This window comes from Oryzias melastigma, linkage group LG8 (assembly GCF_002922805.2).
Source record: "Oryzias melastigma strain HK-1 linkage group LG8, ASM292280v2, whole genome shotgun sequence".
Taxonomy (NCBI): domain Eukaryota; kingdom Metazoa; phylum Chordata; class Actinopteri; order Beloniformes; family Adrianichthyidae; genus Oryzias; species Oryzias melastigma.
In genome coordinates this window covers 342,490-347,882 of record NC_050519.1, presented here as the reverse complement: position 1 = coordinate 347,882, position 5,393 = coordinate 342,490, and the positions used below count along the sequence as shown (strand labels likewise).

General features: G+C 43.1%; 1 protein-coding gene across 2 annotated transcripts in view; it reads left to right on the top strand.

The window, feature by feature from the left end:
• The window catches only part of grin2ca (glutamate receptor, ionotropic, N-methyl D-aspartate 2Ca), an 81,149-nt gene that overhangs the window by 63,164 nt on the left and 12,592 nt on the right, over positions 1-5,393 (top strand). The window lies entirely within an intron of this gene.

Genomic DNA, 5,393 nt, shown 5'->3' with positions numbered 1-5,393 from the left:
TGTAACCACACAACTGTAACCGCGCGTCTGTAACCGCGCGTCTGTAACCGCGCGTCTGTAACCGCGCGTCTGTAACCGCGCGTCTGTAACCGCGCGTCTGTAACCACGCGTCTGTAACCTCGCGTCTGTAACCGCACGTCTGAAACCGCACATGTGTAACCACACGTCTGTAACCACACGTCTGTAACCACACGTCTGTAACCACACGTCTGTAACCACACGTCTGTAACCACACGTCTGTAACCACGCCTCTGTAACCACACCTCTGTAACCACACATCTGTAACCACGCATCTGTAACCACGCATCCGTTTCTAGGAATTCTGGACCCTCCTTCCCAAAGCGCATTGGTCAGGTCACGTGTTCGCATCTGGAACATAGACCGTTGATAAGAACTGGACACAAGTGTTGAAATCCCCCAAAGGAAATGCATCACCTCCAGCACTCGCTAAATCAGGCCAGAGTCTTCGCCGCTGCTTCCTGATGCGTCTACCGCCATATTGCAACTGATCGCCACCTGTCGAGTGCAATGAGTCCAAGTCGGTCAGAGTCACGTTTTAAGATCAACTGACCAATCATGAGTGAGCTTCTTCCGGCTTGTTGGAAGTCCCCGCCCCTCCCGCTGAAAACTGCTAAGGAGAAGCTGTCAATCAAACGGAGTGGGAACCACATGCTTTTACTGAGGCATCTGATTGGTCAGTTTATAACTTGAATAACTGGAAATAAAGAAAAAATATATTTAAAAAAAACATAAAAACAGACTAGTTGACACCCAAAGCATCAAAAAGTCCTCAACCAAACGTCAATATGTGATGAGTTAGAAACGTGATTGAAAAACAAGCCCACACCATCATTCCTCCTCCACCAATTCAGTCTGAAATGTCCCTCCTAACCCAGACTGATCCATCAGATTACCAGAATCCTGATTCCTCCAGAGAAGACGTCTCCCCCGCTCTAGAGTCCAGTGGCGGCGTGCTTTAACCACTGCATCCACGCTTTACATTAGTGATGCAGCTGCTGCCATGGAAACCCGTTCCAGGAAGCTCTCTGTGTACGTGGACTGATCTGAAGGTCACATGAAGGTCGGAGCTCTGCAGCAGAAAGTCTGTGGCCTCTTTGACCTCTGACCTTCATAGAAACTCAATCACACTTTCAGCAATTTCAGCAATCGTGGTATCATAACGTTCAGCTCTTTCTGGATATTACTGCTCGTCTTTTTGGTATTTATAAACTATCGTTTTTGAAATACTGAGCAAAATATTCTTCATAGGAAATTAATGAGAAAGTCTTCAAATTTAGTATTTTTACGTAGACTAGCAAAAAACGTTTTAATATATTCATGGGCTATGTTTTCATCTCCAATAGAAATATTCAAAACATTGAGTTTAGCTGATATTTGAGCAACATGCTAACGTTTTTGGCTAATTTAGTTTACAGAAGGATTTTAGGTTTTTGGAGGTTTTGGAGTTTAGCTAGTATTTAAGCAATGTGCTAGCTTTTTTTTGGCTAATTTAGCATCTACTGGGGTTTTTTAAGGCTGTTTTAGAGTTTAGCTTCTATTTTAGCAACAGCCTTAAGTTTTTGGCTAATTTAGTTTACTGAGAAATTTTCAGCTAATTTGGAATTTAGCCAGTGTTTAAGCAATGTGCTAGCTTTTCTTTTTAATGCATCTACTGGGGTTTTTTAGGGTAATTTAGAGTTCTGTTTTTAGCAACATGCTTATGTTTTTGGCTAATTTAGTTTACTGAGGACTTTTAGGCAAATTTTGGAATTTAGCTAGTATTTAGATAGTCCTTTATTCGTCCCACGATGGGGAAATTTCAGAAAGTGCTACATTTTTACTACTGAGGTTTAAAGTTAAGTTAAAGTCCTACTATTTGTCACACACTTAAGTCTGTGAAATTTGTTCTCCACATTTGACCCCTCCCCTGGGGGAGCGGTGAGTTGCAGACACAGCCGCGCTCGGGAACCATTTGGTGGTTTAACCCCCCAGTCCAACTCCTTAGTGCTGAGTGTCAAGCAGGGAGGCACTGGGTCCCATTTTTAAAGTCTTTGGTCTGACTCAGCCGGGATTTGAACCCACGACCTTCCAATCTCAGGGCGGACACTCTACCACAAGGCCACTGAGCTGTAGTTGAAGGCGGGGTACACCCTGGACAGGTCTCCAGTCTGTCTCAGGGCCTCAATCACAACCATTCACTCTCACATTCACACCTAGGGGCAATTTAGAGTCACCAATGAACCTATGAAGCATGTTTTTGGACGGTGGGAGGAAGCCAGAGTCCCCGGTGAAAACCCACGCATGCACGGGGAGAACATGCAAACTCCACACAGAAAAGTCCCAAATCCCCCAGCCGGGAGTCGAACCGGGGCCTTCTTGCTGTGAGGCAAGAGCGCTAACCACTGCACCACCGTGCAGCCCTATGGGCTTTATAGGCCAATTTAAAGTTTAGCCAATATTTTAGCAACATGCTAACGTTTCTGACTAATTTGGTTTATTGAGGAATTTTAGGCTATTTGGAGTTTACTTAGTATTTAAGTAACAAGCTAGCTTTTTGGCTAATTTGGCATCTACTGAGGTTTTTTGGGCTAATTTGGAGTTTAGCTCATATTTAAGCAACACACTAAACATTTTTGCTAAACTGGCAAGTATTAGAGATTCTTAAGCAATTTTACTACAAGCTTTTCAGAAATTTAGGGCAGCAATCTTTCATAGTTCTTTAACGAAATTTCCAGTCTTTCAGCAAATTTAACATTTTGCTAATAGCCTTTGCATTTTCAGCAAATCCCTTCAGAAATTAAAGTAAATTATGTCACCATTTTTAGAAAAACGCTAGCATTAACGCAGGTAATGCAACTCTTCTGGTTTATATTATATCCTGCTTTTCTATTTAGACTTTAGCTGTTTTATAAACTGGAATTTACATATTAAAATTACATGATTCTTATTAATCTAAAAGTTGTATGAATAGGTATTAATTTTTATTAGTTAAATAATAAAATGATAAAACTACTGTTAAATTGCGTTTAAAGCAATAAAAGCTCAGATATTTACAGAAAAACTAGAATTACAAGGGCTTTTATTGTGAAAGTGTATTTCTTTCAGCTGATCTCATAAACAGAGTCAACGCTCAGCCTCTTCCCTCTCAAACCAAACTTCTCCTAATCCGTCACGAGGGTCACCTTCCTCTATCTGCATCTCCCATATGGCAGAAATTGCCCCCCCAGCCCAGAAAGTGCCCACCACCTCCCCACATCATTGCTTCTAAACATGGAGCCTCTGGTCATGCAGGTTCTCTATTTCAGTCCCTGCGCCCTGAAGCCAGGCATTCAGCCTGCCAGGCAGACCATCTGTGTGCTTAACTCCTGCTTCCTCAGAGAGGCACGGCGGCCTCCTGCCTCCCGTTTGGCTGCACCGCCGTCCCTCGCCGTTTCTGCTCCAATCCAGCTGGTGGGCCGCTCTCCCCCTGAAATTTCCAGAAATGTCCGTGCCCTGTCACACACGTTTTATATGCCTTTTTATTTGCTAGGAATTGGACTAAATGTCCACTTGAACTCCAGCCTGACACGCGCCTTAAACCCAAGCGGCGGCAGTCGTGTTCCCGCCGACTCGGTGACGGCCCTCGTTCATCACCGGCTGTAATGAGTCTGTACTTCTGCCCGTCTGAGGCCGTTAATGACCGCCGCCGCAGCAGCACGTCGAAGGCTCAGCGACGCGGCAGACAGGAACAGCTTTGGCATTTTGGAGCTCCTGCTTCATTTCCAAACATCCCGAGGAAAAAGGCTCATTAAGGGTCGGACTGTCACTCCGTGGTCCCGGACAAACCTTCGCTCTGAGCTGTAGTTTTATGCACACAGTCTAGAATGTTTCAGACCTTTGATGCTGCTGGTCTGTGGAGCTCCAGTTGATGGTTTTGATCAGACGTGAGGCTGAAGCAGGTTTGGTTTCTCAGCTTTACAGGCTGAACTGTGAGACAGCATCTGCTTCTTTCTGCTGGATCCACATATTTATGGTAAAATCATGAAATCTAGCGTTTCCATGACCTCCAATAACCCAGAGAATCACACAGACCAGCTTTACTAAGAGCGACCTTCTCTTAAACTGTATCGGAATGTTTAGAAGTACTTGAACATCTTGTGATTTTGAAGTTCTCTCATTTAGAAATCATGGAGCGGTCTGCTATTTTTATCTTTGGTGTCCATTGTAAAAGACGTTATAAAAAAAAAACTGGAAATCACATTGTATGATTTTTAAAATAATTGATTTGTATGCGACTACTGTGTTTGAACACCTCACTCTCGCTCAAATTCTGACCCTTACAGACCTGCCAGTCCACCTTTAAATAATCCACCACCAATTACCCTGAATTTGAAGCACCTGTTGGAGGTGGTTACCTGCATAATGACACATGTCCTCTCCATACAATCAGACTCAAACTACTAACATGGTCAAGACCAAAGAGCTGTCCAAAGATACCGGAGACAAAACCATAAACCACCACGAGGCTGGAAAGGACTACGGGGAAAATACCAACCAGTTTGGTGTAAAAAGATCCTCTGTTGGAGCAATAACTAGAACATAGAAAGCTAAACATGACTGTCAGTCTACCTCAGACTGGAGCTCCATGACAGACCTCACCTGGTGGGGTCTCAATGACCCTAAGAAAGGTGATGACTCCGCCCAGAACTACACAGAGGAGCTGTCACTGAGCTGGGACGCCGTTTCCATGGTTACTGTTGGTGATACAGACGTCATGGTTTGAAACCATTCTCCTGCTTAAACCAGCACATGTCCAGGAACGTCTTCAGTTTGACCATTTGGATGATCCAGAGGAATCATGGGAGAAAGTCATGTGATCAGATGAGACCAAAACAGAACTATTTGGTCTGAATTCCACTCAGCGTGTTTGAGGAAGAAGAATGATCAGAACCATCCCAGGAACAGACTGTGTAACCACAAACAAAGACTAGTGTACTAAATATTAACATGGATTTTCTATGGTGTTGAAATATTCATTTGCAGCAAAAGCAAACAAATTATTTAAAAATGAATACAGTGTGATTTCCATATTTCCGATGCTGTCTCTCACAAGATGAAAATCTTAGACCCCTCCATGAAATCTAAGGGGGGGAACTTGTAAAACCACATGGTTTTCAATTCCTTATTTGCTTCACTGTATCTAATAAAGTTCACGTCTGTGGAGAAACGTCGAGGTTAATTCTCACCTCCTGATAAAAATGCACATTTGCATCAAGGCTGAAAGATTCTTTAAAAACTGTTTTACTGTGTGATTCATTCAAAAGTTAGAATCAATCAATCAATCAATCAAACTTTATTTGTTAAGCGCTTTTCATGTACTTCTGTACAGCCCAAAGTGCTTTACAAGTTAAAAA